This window comes from Dendrobates tinctorius, unplaced genomic scaffold (genome assembly GCF_039654945.1).
Source record: "Dendrobates tinctorius isolate UK_male_01 unplaced genomic scaffold, ASM3965494v1 ptg000104l, whole genome shotgun sequence".
Taxonomy (NCBI): domain Eukaryota; kingdom Metazoa; phylum Chordata; class Amphibia; order Anura; family Dendrobatidae; genus Dendrobates; species Dendrobates tinctorius.
The window spans coordinates 20617793-20637497 of record NW_027361772.1 but is presented as its reverse complement, the minus strand read 5'-3'; the positions used below and the strand labels follow the sequence as shown (position 1 = coordinate 20637497).

Genomic DNA, 19705 nt, shown 5'->3' with positions numbered 1-19705 from the left:
CGTCATAGTGCATAGCTCACTTGTTAGGCATGTGTTGTGAGGAAGTATGGATATCGTGTCGTCATCACGTGTAGTAGTAAGCAAACAAGAGAAAAAAATCCAGCAACGCGTTTCGAACAGTATCTTGTTCTTTCTCACAGTGCTTTGAGAAAGAACAAGATACTGTTTGAAACGCGTTGCTTGTTACTCACAACCATGTGACTCGATTTTACTGGATCTTTTGGACTTGCTTTTATTCAAAATAAATTGGAAATTTGGAAGCTGGATTTTTTTCTCTTTTTTTGCTTATTACCCATAAATATCTGTAAAGTGAGATATATTTTCTGTATGTAGAAGGTTAGAAAACTCATTGTTAAAATATTCTTTAGGGAAATTCTGAGTTAAAAGAGGGTATCCCCTGAAGGGGGATCCAGAGTGTTGAATGATTATAAAGAAGGTCTCTTGATCTGGAGGACCTGTCTGATCCTTCATGACACAGACAGCCCTTTGATTTGAATTATGACTTTGTAATACTTATTTCCACCTGCGTTGGCGCTGCAGCAAAATTGAACACTTGGTGCCAGATTTACCCACAGATTACAGCTGATCGCTGGTGGTCCGAACAGGAGAAGAATTTAGAGGACATTATTTAGGAGCACCTAGTTGATAATTGTATACAAGGCTGAGAAGAGCAGACAGATCACTAGGGAAAGTTTTCATATTCCATGGCAATCTGGTGAATGGATTTTGCTCAGCCCTAATAAAACATTTTTTTTTTTATTCTTTGCCTCTTTGTGATCCTTTTTCCTTGTTGATATTAATAGGAAGTGTACCGGGGGCAATGTTGTTTATTATATATTTTTCCATGAGCTCATGATCGATTGTATTTAGGACTATTAATCAGTAACTTCCACGCCTTAGAAGTGGAATCATAATCCCATTATGGTGCAAAATACCAAAACTCTGTGATAAGAGCGTCAGACCTCATATAAACTGAGTCTCCTGCCTAGACTAATATCCGATCAGTGGTGGCAGCAGAGAGGTAAGTGCCACATCTGAGCGTATGTTCTCCATACGTGTTGCTTTACATGCATTTTTCTCCATTATGTATATTCCTATAGATAATAGTAGATTACAACCTGCCAGAAAACTTCGCTCTCAGGGTGTTGTTTTATTGGTTTTCTGCACAGAACTAGGAAAACTGGATTCTCGTAGGTTCATGTTTCAGCGTCACTCATCCATAGATCCTGACAGCTAATATCACAGAGGGCAAAATGGAGGAACGTCACGGCCATCACTGTGGGACAAGCTCGATAACTACTGCTATCGTTATCATAGGTATAGAAGGGAAAGATGGGGGTACCAGCCAATAAATGGGATCTACCTAAAGGCCCCGTCTCACTAAGCGATCTCGGTAGCGAGATCGCTGCTGAGTCACAACTTTTGTGACATAACAGCGATCTCACCAGCGAGATCGCTGTGTGTGACAGCGATCAGCGAGCGGCCCCCCTGCCGGTATCGCTGATCGCTGGAAGAAATCTCTGGACACTTCTTTGGTCGCTGGTCTCCCGCTGGCCAGCACGCATCGCTGTGTGTGACAGGCGGGAGACCAGCGATCAGGTGTAAAAAATAATAAAAAAAATAAAAAATATAGTTATTCTCACCTTCCGAAGTCCCGTTCAGCCATCCTGCCTCTCTACACGTTCCGGTCCCAGTGATCCTTTGCACGAATGACCGCGAGACTTTGTTATCCCTCGAGACTGTGACATCTCGCGGTCATTCTCGCAAAGGATCACTGGGACCGGAGCGTGGAGAGAGGCAGGATGGCTGAACGGGACGTCGGAAGGTGAGAATAACAATATTTTTTATTTTGATTCTATTTTTTACAGGGATGGCCAGCGATGCCGGGCGCTGGGCGTCGCTGTGCTGATCGCTGGTGAAGCTGTCTGTGTGACAGCTCACCAGCGATCACATAGCGATTTACTAGCGATCCTGACACCTTGATATCGGTGTCGGGATCGCTGGTAAGTCACTTAGTGTGACGGGGCCTTTAGGCATACCAAAAAAGTACAAGTTTGTAAAAGAAAAAAAAGGTATGCCAATGCAAAGGGATCACCTATAACTGAAGACAACAAAACCACATATGTAAGAACAATAAAGACTACTGATACAGAACAATAGGTGTGATCACAATGGAGCTACTACCTAATTTCATGTGCCTACAAAGTAAAAGTACATAATTCAATCAAATATACATATATTGTCTAAACAATAGTGATAGAAGCAGAGTAGCAGTAACCAAACATAGAATTAGCATGTGCACAAACAGAATATTCAATAATGCAAGTACCAGAGTATGCAGTGATGTAGAGAAATAAAAGATGGAAAAAAATACTAAAAATAATAAACATGATTATACAAGGATATACAAACAAAAAATGAGACGAGGGCATAGACTCCATGCGTATCGCCACCCTAGCTTGGCTTTCTCAGGGGTAGAGTGATACCAAGTGGTTCTAGATGAGATGCACACACACACACTAGTTAGGAAGTAATACAGTAGCATGTAAAAGTCAACAGTCAAAATTACTGTTATTGTGAACAGTTAAGCAAGTTGAGGATGAAATGATCTCTAAAAGGGCTAAAATTAAAAATAACACATTTCCCTTGCATTTTAGCTAAAAATAATAATAATTATATATAAATATATATTTTTTAATTTTAAAAATTAGAAAAAGTAAAATGGGACAATGCAAACGTTTGGGCACCCTGCATGGTTAGTACCTAGTAGAGCCCCCTTTTGCAACTATCCAGCTCTTTCAATCTCTGCTCTGAATCAACTCTTGTGTTTCACAACTCCATTCAATGTCAGCAAGCAGTTCATCCTGAATGCTATATATGTGTGTTTTCAACTATGCAAGCTTATATCTGGTATATAGCTATTTTAACTTACTCTGCTTTTCCCCTTATGTTGTGAAGTCAAGAAACTTTTCAGAGTGCTTTATGATCCATGTAGTGCTGGAAATCTGTTTATCTGACCACAACATTTTATTGGGTCCTGCTGTCTCAATTTAGTTTGATTGATTAACGAGAAGGGAGAGAGCAAAAAAAAAAAAAAAAAGATCTAAGCCTTAGCCTCCTATATATTCAGACATGGCTTGGGGGAGCATTTATGCACATGTAATCAGAGTACATGTATCAAAGTACTGGCAGTTATAACATGGCAGTTAGACAGGGCAGGAGACAGGTAAGACATTCATATACATCTACTCCCTGTACATTTGGATTACAACAAATATATACCATATGCATTTGTGTAATTTATATCCTGGCCGCTGCCCTCACACACATCCACCGCCCTGGCATTAACTCTCTACACTCCATCCATATTGGCCCCTCGCTCCTTTCCTCTCCTATGTATAGCACTCACGCTCTTTTCACATTGTTAAATTGCACAGATCCAGTCAGTCCCACCATTCAACATAAGAGACGCTCTCACAAATCACTTAACCATCTGCTCACTCTTTCTATCCTCCTTCTCCTAGTCACAGGAGACATTGCTCCCAACACTGGTCCCCCATGTTATAGAAAGTCAAACCCCCCAACTGCTACACTCAGAAACCCCTCTAATCTTATTAATATTCCCTGCATGCAATCTGTCTCTCTTAATTGTGCACTTTGGAATTCTCGCTCAGTGTGTAACAAACTCTCCTTCACTCATGACTTTTTCCTTTCTAATTCTCTTAACCTCCTGGCTCTTACTGAAACCTGGATCCAGCAGTCAGACACCACCGCTGCTGCTGCTCTTTCATACAGGGGACTACACTTCTCTCATACCCCAAGATCAGACAATAGAGCAGGTGGAGGTGTTGGTCTGCTTCTATCACCAAAATGTACCTTTCAGGTTATCCCTCAACTACCCTCTCTAGTCTTCCCTTCTTTTGAGGTCCATGCCGTCAAACTCTACTTCTCCATGCGAGTGGTGGTGGTGTATTGTCCTCCCGGCCCCTCCCATCAGTTCCTGGATCATTTTGCCACTTGGCTTCCACATTTTCTCTCCTTTGACATCCCTACCCTCATCATGGGAGATTTCAACATCCCCATTGCTCTTCCCCTCTCCCCATCTGCTACTCACCTTTTATCTCTAATCTCCTCGTTTGGCCTTTCGCAGCTAACTAATTCTCCAACACATGAAGACGGAAACTCCCTCGACATGGTCTTCTCTCGGCTTTATGCAGTGGATGATTTTGCAAACTCCCTTCTCCCGCTCTCTGACCACAATCTTCTTTCTTTCTCTATCAAGAACTGCCAGGCTGCTCAGGTCACCCCCACTGTCCATACTTATAGAAACATACAGGCCATTAACACCCAGAAACTTATGAAGAACTTGCAGTCATCATTGGCCCCTATCTCCTCCCTCTCATGTCCCGATTCTGCATTGAAGCATTACAATGAAACACTTCAAAGTGCCCTGGATGAATTTGCACCCCTATAAACAGAACACCACAACACAGATGGCGACAACCCTGGCACACCCTGCAAACACGTTTCCTGTCGCGGTGCTCCAGGTGCGCCGATCGTCTGTGGAGAAAATCCAATCTACATGAAGATTTCATCCATTATAAGTTTATGCTTAGAACATACAACACTGCCCTTCACCTCTTCAAACAAACCTATTTCAACACCCTCATCACCTCACTGTCCAATAACCCTAAACGTCTCTTTGACACTTTTCATTCTCTACTCAACCCAAGAGTACATGCCCCAACCACGGAGCTCCGAGCTGATGATCCCTGATGATGATTACTTCAAAGAAGAAATTGACCAGATTCGATAGGATATTATCTCCCAATCACCTCATACCATGCACTGTCCTCCCTCCCCCACTGCATCTAGCTCACTCTCTGATTTTGAACCAGTCACAGAAGAAGAAAGCAGGCTCCTTGCATCTTCTCACCCAACCACTTGCACCAGTGACCCATTTCCGTCACATCTCCTCCAGTCCCTTTCCTCTGCTGTCACCCCTCACCTAACTAAAATATTTAACCTCTCTCTCTCTTCTGGTATCTTTCCCTCCTCATTTAAGCATGCCATCATACATCCACTACAAAACCATCCCTCGACCAAAACTGTGCCGCTAACTATAGACCTGTCTCTAATCTTCCCTTCATCTCTAAACTCCTGGAACGCCTGGTCCACTCCCGTCTTATCCGCTATCTCTTTGATAACTCTCTTCTCGACCCTCTCCAATCCGGTTTCCGCTCTTTACACTCTACTGAAACTGCCCTCACTAAAGTCTCTAATGATCTACTAACAGCTAAATCAAATGGTCATTACTCCATGCTAATTCTCTTGGATCTCTCTGCAGCATTCGACACTGTGGATCATCAGCTCCTCCTCACTATGCTCCGTTCCATTGGCCTCAAGGACACCGTTCTCTCCTTGTTCTCCTCCTATCTCTCTGACCACTCCTTTACTGTATCTTTTGCCGGTTCCTCCTCCTCTCACCTTCCCCTTACTGTTGGGGTTCCTCAAGGATCGGTTCTAGGCCCCCTACTCTTCTCCTTGTACACTGCCCCTATTGGTCAAACAATCAGTAGATTTGGTTTCCAGTACCATCTCTATGCTGATGACACCCAATTATATGCTTCTTCTCCTGAGATCACGCCTGCCTTTCTAGAAAACACCGGCGATTGTCTAAACGCTGTGTCTAACATCATGTCCTCACTATATCTGAAACTGAACCTGTCAAAGACTGAACTCCTTGTGTTTCCTCCCGCTACTAATGTACCTATACCCGACATTGCCATTTCCGTGTGTGGTTCTACTATTACTCCCCAGCAACATGCCCGCTGTCTTGGGGTCATACTTGAGGCCGAGCTTTCCTTTGCCCCCCCACATTCGATCACTGGCTCGCTCTTGTCATCTGCACCTCAAAAACATTTCTAGAATTCAACCTTTTCTTACTTTTGACCCTACAAAAACTCTTACTGTTTCTCTTATTCATTCTCCTCTCGACTATTGTAATTCTCTTCTAATCGGTCTCCCTCTTACCAAACTCTCCCCTCTCCAATCTGTCTTGAATGCTGCAGCCAGGATCATATTCCTCACCAATCGTTACACCGATGCCTCTACCTTGTGCCAGTCATTACACTGGCTACCCATCCACTCCAGAACTCAGTATAAACTTATTACCCTCACCCACGAAGCCCTCCATGGCTCAGCACCACCCTACATCTCCTCCCTTGTTTCAGTATACCACCCTACCCGAGCCCTCCGTTCTGCTGATGACCTGAGGTTAGCATCCTCAATAATCAGAACCTCCCACTCCCGTCTCCAAGACTTTACACATGCTGCGCCAATTCTTTGGAATGCACTTCCCAGGTCAATACGATTAGTCCCCAATCCCCACAATTTTAAGCGTGCCCTGAAAACGCATTTATTCAGACTGGCCTATCGCCTCAACAGATTAACCTAATCTATCCCTGTGTGGCACATCCAAAAGTTTTACCATAACCAGGTTCCCCGCATCATGTTCCCACATGCTTTATGCATCCATTAGCCCTCTGTGTCTGTACTGTTACACACTTAACGTTATGGCTGTTCCATACAATCAGGGCAACTGTTACCATCCACCTTTCGTGTCTACCTCTTTCCTCATAGACTGTAAGCTTGCGAGCAGGGCCCTCATTCCTCTTGGTATTTGTTATAATCTATGTGATTATTGTTATGCTGTAATGTCTATTGTCTGTACAAATCCCCTCTGAAATGTAAAGTGCTGCGGAATATGTCGGCGCTATAGAAATAAAATTTATTATTATTAATTATCACAGCTTGCAAATGCTTTTTGTAACCAGACAAGAGTCTTTCAATTTTTGTTTGCGGGATTTTCATCCATTCTTCCTTGGAAGATTCTTCTAGTTCTGTGAGCTCCCTGGGTCGTTTTTCATGCACTGATATTTTGAGATCTAGCCACAGATTTTCAGTGATGTCCAGATCAGGGAACTGTGAGGGCCATTGTAAAACCTAAAATCTATTGTGGATTTTGACGTGTGTTTAGGATCATTATCCATTTGTAGAAGCCATCCTTTTTTCAATTTCAGCATTTTTACAGATGGTGTTATGTTTGCATCAAGAATTTGTTGAAATTTAATTGAATCCATTCTTCCCTCTACCAGAGAAATGTTCCCTGTGCCATTAGCTGCAACACAACCCCAAAGCATGATTGATCCACCCTCATGCTTAATGGTGGGCGAGATGTTATTTTCCTGAAATTCTGTGCTTTTTTTTCTCAACACATACCTTTTTGATCATTGTGGCCAAAGAGTTCTATTTTAACATCATCGGTCCACAGGACTGGTTTCCAAAGTGCATCAGTCTTGTTTGGATGTTCTTTTGCATACTTCTGATGCTGAATTTTATAGTAAGGACGAAGGAGAGGTTTTCTTCTGATGACTTTCATGAAGGCCATATTTGTGCAGGTGTCTCTGAACAGTAGAACAATGTACCACAACTCCAGAGTCTGCTAAATCTTTCTGAAGGTCCTTTGCAGTCAAGCGCGGGTTCCGATTTGCCTCATTAGCAATCCTAAGAGCAGCTCTCACTGAAATTTTGCTTGGTCTTCCAGACCTTATCTTGACCTCCACTGATCCTGTTAACTGCCATTTCTTAATTACATTTCAAACTGAGGAAAGGGCAACTTGAAATCACTTTGCTTTCTTCTTATAGCCTTCTCCTGCTTTGTGGGCCTGCACCATTTTCATTTTCAGAGTGCTAGACAAATGCTTATAAGAACCCATGGCTGCAGTTTTTTGGCACAAGGTTAGAGGAGGATGAGATTTTATAAAGCTGGGAAATTTTCATCACCTGGCCTTTCCTAGCGATGATGGTGAACAAGCCACAACCCTAACAGGCTAATTAAAATCTGAAAACTTGGTTAAAGTTATCTGAGCACACAAATCTCCAAGGGTGCCCAAACATTTGTATTGGCTCATTTTCCTTTTTACAATTTTCTAAAATGTAAAAAATGACATCATATTTTTTTTGCCTAAAATACCACAGGAAATGTGTCATCTATAACTTTTAGCCCTTTTAGAGATCGTTTCATCTTCAACTTAACTGTTCACAATAACAATAATTTTGACCAAGGGTTCCCAGACTTGTACATGCCACTAAACAATGTACTTTACCAGCTGTAAATCAAATGAGGCAAACTTGTGATGTTGGCGTCAAGTGAAGTACCTACATATCTGTATTATAGGGACTCTGGGATGAGGAATATTCCAATAAAAAAATTCTAGCGCCACCCTTCATGTATGCCCACTGGTACTTGTCCCTGGTGCCCTAAAATATCATTGTACACAGCTTCACAAAAAGCAGAATCAATGGTGAACAGTACACTTTGGCAGGATTTCACCTTTTTTAAGTATCGGCAACCACCCAAGTTTCATTTTCCTCCTTTTGCTGATTGCTTGGGGTCCCACCACTGTACCACCAGGATGAGCTTTTATCACCGTGGGGGGGGGGCGGCACTCACATTTCTCTTGCTGTATTGGAAACAACGTATTATACAATGGCCATTCAAAACAATTTGCAGTGACTCTCCACTTTGCCAAATAGGATGCCATATAATGAGGTGAATCCTGGTAACAAGCGCTGGACCTCCTTAAACTGGGATGGGGTGTCATGATGTGAAACATTGGCAAGGCACCCACTTCTAGAGATGTACAAAGCAACATTCACTGGAAAGCCACAGCAACATGCACCAGACCATAAGACGCGCTTAGGTTTTAGAGGAGGAAATTGGAAAAAAAATTAAAGCAAAAAATGTGGTCAATTCTGTACTAATATCCCATATCCTGCTATATATATGTCCCCAATCCAGGTATACAAGGTCCCCCTGTCCCTATCCTGGTATGCATGGCTCCCTCATCCCCATTCTGGTATGTATGACCCCTCATCCCCATCCTAGCATGCATGGCATCCTCATCCCCATCCTGGTAGGCATGGCCCCCTCATTCCCATCCTAGTCGGCATGGCCTCCTCATCCTTATCCTGGTAGGCATGGCCCCCCTCATACCCATCCTGGCATGCATGGCCCCCATCCCCATCAGAAAAACATTTTAAAAACCAAACCATTCTACTTACCTTCCCTGGGCGTGAAGAGCAGTGAATATCCATTCTCTTTAATAGCGGGCACATGTGATCGCCCAGCCGCTGCAGGAAGCTTGCAGCTGTGACTACTGTGCCCACTATTAAAGATCAATGAAAATTCATTGCTCTCCACGCCCATGGGAGCGGAGAGCAGTGAATATTCATTCCCTTTAGTAGTGGGCACACATGAACGCCGGGTAGATGCAGGAAGCAGGTGCTTACAGTGCTGCTCACCATTATTGGCAATCCTACATTTTTTTCATAGACTGTACAATATCTTCAGAAATAAATGGAAATGTACCAAAGTTATATCCTCAGAATTTTTTAATTAGTGGTCCAAAGTAATACAACAATAAAACATTGTTTTTTCAACTTACATATTTCAATTTCAAAGAAGAAACAGAATTAACAGCATGTGCCGCAATAAAGGCGCACCTAATTAATACTTGGCTGCACACCCTTTGGCACTGATGACAGACTCCAAACGTTTCTTGTAGCCATCAATAAGCTTCTTGCACTTCTCAGCTGGTATTTTCTCCCACTCTTCCTTTGCAGTTTGTTCAAGCTCTTGAATGTTTGCAGGGTTCTTTTTCCCAATGGCAGATTTCAGCTTACCCCAAAGATTTTCAAAGGGATTGAGGTCAGGACTCATTGATGGCCATTTTAAAACAGTCTATTTTTTTCTTTCAACCATTCCTGTGTACTTTTGGATGTGTGCTTTGGATAATTTTCTTGCTGGAGGACCCATGATCTTCGACTCAAACCAAGTTTTCTTAAACTGGGTAGAACATTTCACTCTAAAATCACTTGATAATTCTCTGATTTCATGATTCATGCCTTCAGTACCAGATACAGCAAAGCAACCCCACAGCATTGTGGATCCTCCATCATGCTTAACTGTTGGCAGGGTGTTCTTTTCCTTATAAGCTTCATTGCGCTGTCTGTAAACAAAGTGTTGCTTTACATTGCCAAAAAACTTTATTTTTGTTTAATCTGTCCACAGGACATTTTCCCAGCAGGATTGTGGTTTGTCAAGGTACTCTTTGGCAAAGATCAGTCTTTCCTTTTTATGTCTTTTCTTCAGCAATGGTTTCTTCCTTGGCCTTCACCCATAAAGCTCTGCTTGGTTTAGTGAGCGGCTTATGGTACTTGTTGAAACCATGACCCAGACTGTTCCAGGTTGGTCTTCAGGTCTTTGGATGTTTGACGTGGTGTTTTTTTCCACCATTCGCACCACCCTTCGAAGAAATCTCTTGTCAATTTTCCTCTTTCCCCCTCATCCAGGGAGGTTCTTGACGGTTCCATGCTAGGCAAACTTTTTAATAATAATACCCACTGTTGAAACTGGGATACCAAGGTTCTTGGAGATGGCCTTATACCCTTTGAAGTCTTGTGTTTACTAATAGCAGTTCTGATGTCCTCAGACAGCTCTTTTGTCTTCACTATTGTGACAAAGAAACAGGGTGTACCATATGGCTTTTTAAAACACTGAAATTATCATTCATTGGCCAATTCATGTCACATGGGGACCGACAATTATTCTCATTTATGATTTACCACAGGCGAGTCAAAATGTGATTCCATACTAATTTAATGTAAAGGGCGCCAATACCAGTGTCACAGCAAGCTTTAGGCTTTTTTTATTTTTCCCTCCCATTGTTTCTTGCTTTAAATTATCATTTATCATTTGTTTTTTTGTATTTAATATGACTGCTCTATACACAAAAACTATTTTACTTGATTCATTTTTTTCAGGAGATATTCCATATTAACATAGTAACATAGTTTTGAAGGCTGAAGGAAGACCTTATGTCCATCTAGTTCAGCCTATTTTTAGTGCAGCTGTTCTGCATTGTTGATCCTGGGGAAGGCAAAAAACCCACAGAGTAGCAGCCAATTTTCTCCATAGTGAAAAAATTCCTTCCCCTAAGCTGGGTCAACCATCTACCTATAATATTATGTTATTCGTAACCTTCTATACTGTTACTCACAAGAAAAGCATCCATTCCTTTCTTAAATTCGTTCAGTGAGTTGGCCATCACCACTTAATCAGGAAGAGAATTCCAGAGCCTCACTGCTCATACCGTGAAGAACCCTCTTCTATGCTGGTGCAGAAATTGTCTTTCCTCCAAACGAAGAGAATGCCCCCTTGTTCTTGTCACAGTCCTTGGTACAAACAGTTCATTGGAGAGATCTCTGTATTGTCCTGATATACTTGTACATATATATTAGGTCTCCCCTAAGTCTTCTCTTTTCTAGAGTAAATAGACCTAATTTTGATAACCTTTCTGGGTATTGTAGTGAACCAACTCCATTTATCATTTTAGTAGCCCGCCTTTGAACCCTTTCAAGTTCAGTAATGTCTTTCTTGAGCACCGGCGTCCAAAATTGCACACAATTCCACAAGTGTGGTCTGACGAGTGATTTGTACAGAGGGAGAATTATGTTTTCATCTCGTGTCCCCAGACCTCTTCTAATGCATCCCATGACCCTATTTGCTTTGGTGGCAGCTGCCTGACACTGGGCACTCCAATTTTGCTTCTTATTGACTAAGATGCCTAAGTCTTTTTCCATGTCTGATTTCCCCAGCAGTTTCCCATTTAGTAAGTAATTGTAGCATCTGTTTCTCCTTCCCATGTGCATAACCTTACACTTATCTGTGTTAAACCTCATTTGCCATTTTTCAGCCCAATTCTCCAATTTACTCAAATCTGTCTGTAGTTGCAAACTGTCCTCCTTTGTGTTAACTACCTTACATAGTCTTGTATCATCTGCAAATACTGATATTTTACTGTGTAAGCCATCCACTAGATCATTAATAAATGTATTAAATAGTAGGGGGCCCAATACAGAACCCTGTGGTACCCCACTAGTAACCCTGGCCCAATCTGAGTATGCCCCATTAATAACCACTCTTTGTTTTCTATCACTAAGCCAGCTACCTACCCATCTACACACATTTTCCCCTAGCCCAAGCTTTCTCATCTTACTTACCAATCTTTTATGTGGGACAGTGTCAAATGCTTTAGAGAAGTCGAGATAAATGACATCCAATGATTCTCCTTGGTCCATTTGAGAGCTTACATCCTCATAGAAGCTGATCAGGTTAGTCTGACAGGAGCGATCCTTCATAAATCCATGTTGATATGGAGTTAAACATTTATTAACATTGAGATATTCCATAATGGTATCCCTTAGAAACCCTTCAAAAATTTTACCCACAACAGATGTTAAGCTTACCGGCCTATAGTTTCCAGGTTCCCTTTTACACCCCTTTTTAAATATCGGTACCACATTTGCTTGCCGCCAATCAAAAGGAACAGACCCTGTTTCTGTAGAGTCTTTAAATATAAGGAATAGAGGCCTGTCTATCACATTACTTAACTCCCTTAATACCCGAGGGTGAATGCCATCAGGGCCTGGTGATTTGTCAATTTTAATCTTACTAAGGCGGTTCTGCACTTCTTCCTGGGTTAGGCAGGTAATACTTAATGGGGAGTTTATATTATCACTCTGCATTTCCCCTGGCAAATCCTTTTCCTGTGTGAACACTGTTGAGAAAAAAGTATTTAAAACATTTGCTTTTCCCGCATCGCTCTCTATGATTTCATCCTCATTGTTCTTTAAAGGGCCGACACCATCAATTTTAATCTTTTTACTGTTTATATAATTAAAGAATAGTTTGGGGTTTGTTTTACTTTCCTTAGCAATGAGTCTCTCAGTTTCCACTTTTGCTAAATGTATTTGTTTTTTTACACATTTTATTTTTTTCTCTATAACTTTTTAATGCTTCTTCATTGCCTTCTTGTTTTAGCTTCCTAAATGCCTTGTTCTTGTTATTTATTGCCCTTTTTACATCCTTATTTAGCCACATTGGCACAACTGCAACTGACCCTGCCGGTTCCTATACAGACTAGTGATCCTGACCCCGCAGTTCCTTGTGGTTCCTGCTTGAGCTGAGATAACCCTAACCTCAGACTAGATGATGGCAACTGACCTATGCTACCTGAAAGGCCGTCATGCGATTCACGTTCCTCCTAAAGAACCGCAGGGAAGAGCAGAGTGCAAATTACCTACAGAAGGGAAAGAGTGCTGAAATAGAAAGAGATCACAGAGTGAGTAAAACAAACCACAAAATACAAAATAAAGGATTAAGTACGTACTGTTAGAAGGTTCAAGGCGGAGCACCAGCCGGTTTTCTAGTATCCTCAGGTAGGGTTCATTTATTGAGAGAGCCTTTAACTCCCCCACCTGTCTGGCTGTTGTGATTGCCACCAGGAATGCTGTTTTTCAGGACAGTGTGTCCAGCATTATTGATGGTAGAGGTTCAAATGGGGGAAGAGTCAACCCTTTAAGGACGATATTAAGGTCCCAGGTGGGGTCCAGATTGATCGATCTGGGACAAAGGCGGTTGGCTGCTGTTATGAACTGTTTCACCCAGAGATGTTCGGCAATGGTCTGGTCGAAGTATGAACTCAATGTTGCCAACTGAACTTTTAGGGCACTGGGTTTGAGTCCTTTTCCAAGCCTTCCTGTAGGAACTCCAGGATTTAGGCGATGTTAGGTTGTCAGAGATCCTGTGCACACCATGAAACAAATGTTTTCCAGGTCTTGTGATATATGGCATTTGTGACTGACTTTCTACTTTTTGTAGGATGTTTATTACCCTTTCCGAGAGACCTTTGGCCTTTAGAATCGAGAATTCAGAAGACAGGCTGCTAGATGTAAGTTCTCGATGTCTGGATGGCAGATTGGCCCTTGGTGTAGGAGATCCCTCACTGGTGGAAGGATTACGCAGACAGGCTGGTTATGGTGCCGAACCAGCTCCTTTTCGGACAGAGGGGTGCTACCAGAATTACTTTGGTCTGCTCTAACCTTATTTTTTGCAGAGTTTTTGGTAAAACTGGAATTGGAGGAAAGGCGTAAGCTAGATTGAACCTCCATTGATGAGCGAAGACATCTATACCTCAACAGGCATCGTCTGACTTCAGTGAGAAATAGCGGGTCACCTTTGCTTTGTTGTCCTGCGAAAAGGTCAACCTTTGGATAACCCCACTTCTTGGTTAACATATGGAAAAATCTCTGGATTCAGATTCCACTCTCCTGGGTGGATATCCCTTCTGCTTAGGAAGTCGGCTTGCTTTTTGACTGTTCCCCTTATATTTAGGGCTGATACGGATAGAAGATTCTCTTCAGCCCAAGAAAATATTCTTGCTGAAATGCCTTTCATGTCTTCGTATATCAACCTACCCTGATGATGGAAGTGTGTGACTGTTACCACATTGTCGGAATAGATTTTCATGTGGGTACCTTGAATCAATGATGTTGCTTCTGTGAGGATCTCTTCCACCAACTTCAATTTCCTAAAAATTGAGGCCTGTCTGCTGATTTCGGCCGACCAGTGACCTCAGAAGGACGTCTGGGAAACCATGGCGCCCCACTCTCTTTTGCTGGCATCCACTTGTATGGTGATCAGTGGGATCTGGATCCAATGAACCACCTTATTCAGCTTCCCTAGGTTGTTTCACCAAGATAACAATGTCTTATTTTGGTAGGCATCAAAATCTTCTTGTTTAGCGATCCATCCCACTTTGCCAAAATATAGGTGTCTGAAGGTCTCTGGTGTGTGCCAGGGTGTCACGGGGGCTTAGTTCAACTAAGGCTGTAATTCCCGGGCCCCTGTGATGTCCCTATACCTAGGGAAAACCCTGTCTGACCCTCAACCCAGGGTTTTTGCTGAAGGTGCAAATGCCTGAGCCTCCACCCTTTCCTTATCTCCTGCTCAGCCCTGCACTAAACCCTCCACCCTCCACCCAGTGAGGAGTCACAACACCAAAGCTCCCACACAAATAATGACAGACAGGGAGAACTTAAACTGCACTGCGCCGCACACACACAGGACTATACAGTAATGTGAACAGGGCACAACTAAACACAAATATGGGAAGGAGAAAGGATAACGACGGATCATACGACACCAGATACGAATCTCTCTCTCTCTGCAACACCTCCACTCCAGACCGGAACCACTTGGTATGAAACACAAGCTATAATCGGCGACGCCCATTTGCCAGTATGACTATTTAAAGACCGTGGGCGTGACTAACCTTCCAACCTGGTCTCCAGCAGGATTAACCCCCGAGAGCCTGAAGATCAAGCCGGCGCCACTGAGGCTATAGTGGCTGGAGGTGGAACTACCTCTGCCTGCCGGACGCTGTGGTGTGAACAGCGTCCGACATGACAGTACCCCATCTTCTACGAGGGACCCCAGGGCCCTCAAGACTCATAGGACCCGGCTTGTCCGGATGACGACGGTGAAAAGAACTGACCAGCCGATCCGCATGTATGTCTGAGGCTGGAACCCAAGACCTCTCCTCCGGACCATACCCCCGCCAGTGCACCAAATACTGAAGAGTACGGCGTACTACTCGAGAGTCCACTACCTTGGCGACCTCGAACTCTAAATCGCCATCCACCATGACTGGAGGTGGCATCGGCGTCGTGTCCACCAAGCCTACCACCTTTTTCAATAAAGCCCTGTGAAAAACGTTATGTATTCTGTACACCGCAGGAAATTCCAACCGATAAGCCACTGGGTTAATGATGGCAGAAATCCTGAAAGGCCCAATAAACCTTGGACCCAGTTTTAAAGATGGGATTTTGAGTTTTATGTTCTTCGTAGCTAACCACACCCATTCACCCACACACAGGTCCGGACCTGGCACGCGTCTACTGTCAGCCACCCGTTTGTACCTGGCACTCATGCTCAACAAACGCTGTTTCACCCGCCTCCAGACTGATGACAATTGGGCTCCTAGCTGATCCTCCTCCGGGACACCCCCGGAGTCACCCTGACGTAAGGTACAAAACTGAGGATGTTGACCGTACACACAAAAGAATGGAGACTCTCCTGATGACTCTTGGCGGTGATTATTTAACGCGAATTCGGCCAGAGGAAGGAAAGTAGACCACTCCTCCTGGTTGTCGGACACAAAGCATCGTAAATACTGTTCTAGATTTTGGTTCATGCGCTCAGTTTGTCCATTAGACTGTGGATGAAACGCCGATGAATGTGACAACTTGATCCCCAACCTCGAGCAAAAAGCTTTCCAAAACCTCGCCACAAATTGCGTACCCCTATCAGATACTATGTCAGACGGTACTCCGTGGAGTCTGACCACCTCCTTCACAAATACCTGAGCCAACGTCTTAGCATTGGGCAAAGAAGACAACGCCACAAAATGCGCCATCTTTGAAAAACGGTCAACCACCACCAGGATGACCGTGTTCCCTGCCGAGGCTGGCAAGTCAGTGATAAAATCCATGGAGATTTCTGTCCATGGCCTATTGGGTACCCCCAGAGGCTGTAGCGTGCCAGCAGGACGGGTTCGGGGTGACTTAGCCCTAGCGCACGTGATGCAAGCCGCCACGTACGAGACCACGTCCTGCCGGATTTTGGGCCACCAGAAACGACGCGATACCAGCTCTAAGGTGCCCTTCACCCCTGGGTGACCAGCCAGTACCGAATCGTGGTGTTCCTTCAACACCTTAAGCCGAAGATGCAGGGGTACAAATGATTTGTTGGCGGGAAGACCTGGTGGTACCTCCTCTTGGGCCTCGGCAATCTCCGCCTCTACCTCAGTCGTGAGAGCCGAGACCACTACCCCTTTCTGGAGGATGGGTACCGGCTCTTCCCGAGGTTCTCCCCCCGGAAAACACCTAGACAAAGCATCCGCCTTGGTGTTTTTAGCCCCGGGACGGTACGTCACAAGAAAATTGAAACGAGTAAAAAACAATGCCCAGCGAGCCTGCCTAGGAGACAGACGCTTGGTCGACTCCAGGTAGAGCAGATTCTTATGGTCGGTGATAATAATAATAATAATAATAATAAATTTTATTTTTATAGCGCCGACATATTCCGCAGCACTTTACATTTCAGAGGGGATTTGTACAGACAATAGACATTACAGCATAACAATAATCACATACAGTAGATTATAGCAAATACCAAGAGGAATGAGGGCCCTGCTCGCAAGCTTACAGTCTATGAGGAAAGAGGTAGACACGAAAGGTGGGTGGTAACAGTTGCCCTGATTGTATGGACCAGCCATAATGTTAAGTGTGTAACAGTACAGACACAAAGGGCTAATGGATGCATAAAGCATGTGGGAACATGATGCTGGGAACCTGGTTATGGTAAAACTTTTGGCTCTGCCACACAGGGATAGGTTAGGTTAATGTGTTGAGGCGATAGGCCAGTCTGAATAAATGCGTTTTCAGGACACGCTTAAAATTGTGGGGATTGGGGACTAATCGTATTGACCTGGGAAGTGCATTCCAAAGAATTGGCGCGGCACGTGTAAAGTCTTGGAGACGGGAGTGGGAGGTTCTGACTATTGAGGATACTAACCTCAGGTCATCAGCAGAACGGAGGGCGCGGGTAGGGTGGTATACTGAAACAAGGGAGGAGATGTAGGGTGGTGCTGAGCCATGGAGGGCTTTGTGGGTGAGGGTAATAAGTTTATACTGAATTCTGGAGTGGATGGGTAGCCAGTGTAATGACTGGCACAAGGTAGAGGCATCGGTGTAACGATTGGTGAGGAATATGATCCTGGCTGCAGCATTCAAGACAGATTGGAGAGGGGAGAGTTTTGTAAGAGGGAGACCGATTAGAAGAGAGTTACAATAGTCGAGACGAGAATGAATAAGAGAAACAGTAAGAGTTTTTGCAGCTGTGACCTGGTGAGCCGCCCCCTCCAAGAAGTGTCGCCATTCCTCAAAAGCCAGTTTGATGGCCAACAACTCCCTGTTGCCGATATCATAATTCCGTTCGGCCGGCGACAGCTTCTTGGAGAAGTAGGCGCATGGATGCATCTCGCTCAAGGACGAGCCTTGAGACAGTACTGCCCCCACTCCCACCTCCGACGCATCAACCTCTACCACAAAAGGTTTAGACACGTCTGGTTGCACCAGAATGGGGGCTGAAGCAAAACTATTCTTCAGACGCTCAAATGCACGTATAGCCACCTCAGGCCAGTTCGCCAGATCGGCACCCTTTTTTGTCATGTCCGTGAGCGGTTTGGCGACAGTCGAAAAGTGTTTTATAAATTTCCTATAATAATTCGCAAACCCAAGGAACCGCTGGAGTGCTTTCAGACTCTCCGGCCTCTCCCATTGCAGCACCGCTTGCACCTTAGCGGTGTCCATTTTAAAACCGGCTGCGGACACAATATATCCCAAAAAGGGCAACTCCTGGACAAAAAATAAACATTTTTCCAGCTTAGCATAGAGCTGGTTCTCCCGGAGCAACAGTAACACCTGCCTAACATGCTCCAAATGAATGTCCCGGTCGCTCGAATAAATGAGGATATCATCCAGGTATACAATCACAAATCTCCCCAGGACATGAGCAAATACATCATTAATAAAATGTTGGAAAACGGCAGGCGCGGTGGTCAACCCAAACGGCATAACAAGACTCTCAAAATGACCCTCAGGAGTGTTAAACGCCGTCTTCCACTCATCCCCCTGACGGACCCTTATGAGGTTATACGCCCCCCTGAGGTCCAGCTTGGAAAACCATTTCGCTCCCGCTACCTGGTTGAACAAATCCGGGATCAACGGCATTGGGTAGGGATCACGGATAGTAATCTGGTTTAACTCTCGGAAATCCAGACACGGGCGTAACCCCCCATCTTTCTTCTTAATGAAGAAAAACCCCGCGGCTACAGGCGAGGACGAAGGCCGGATGTGTCCTTTGCTCAAACTCTCCGCGATGTAGTCTTTCAGAGCTTGCCTCTCAGGACCAGAAATATTAAACATCCTGGCCTTAGGTAATTTGGCCCCGGGGTTTTAACCTAATCGCACAGTCATAGGCTCTATGTGGAGGCAGTTCTGAGCAACCCTTCTCAGAGAAAACATCCGCGAAATCCTGCAAAGCCTCCGGCAGGCTGGGCGTCACGGCAGACACACATGTGGCCAAGCAATTGTCTTGGCAGAAACCACTCCATTGCACTATGTCCTGAGTTTTCCAATCAATTACCGGGTTGTGCCTGGACAGCCATGGAAAACCCAGGACCATTTGAGCTGGGAGATTACGGAGGACCCTACATGTAACCGACTCAGAATGTAGGACCCCAATGTGGAGTTTCACCTCTGCCACAAACTCAGTAATCTCCCCTTGAGGGAGGGGAACAGCATTAATGGTCACCACCTGTATGGGGTGAGGAAGTTTTTCGATCTTAAACCCGGCGGTGTGTGCAAACTCCTCATCTATGAGATTGGTAGCGGAACCGCTATCCACAAACACTGATATAGGTAGCTCTCTGCCGGCGATAATAACCTTGGCAGGGAGCATACATTGAGATACCATCATGGAGGATATGCATACGCTCAGTTGGGCCTCCTCCATACCCTCTGAGCTTAACAGTTTTCCGCCGATGTGACCCTCTTAGGTAGTACCGGGCAAACGTTAACATAATGACCTCTTTTACCACAGTAGAAACATGCTCCGGGCTTCCGGAATCCCGGAGCGCGAGGCTGAACCTGTGCCACGCCAGCAATCTGCATAGGT

General features: G+C 44.3%; 1 protein-coding gene across 2 annotated transcripts in view; it reads left to right on the top strand.

Moving 5' to 3' along the window:
• The first annotated feature begins 963 nt into the window (after window positions 1-963).
• Window positions 964-19705, top strand: part of SLC39A14 (solute carrier family 39 member 14) — an 86731-nt gene continuing 67989 nt past the window's right edge. The window contains exon 1 of one of the 2 annotated variants that reach the window (XM_073588925.1): window positions 964-1021. The gene's annotated coding sequence lies outside the window, so the exon portion shown is untranslated. The remainder of the gene's footprint in view (window positions 1022-19705) is intronic. The other variant, XM_073588924.1, reaches the window with a different exon arrangement.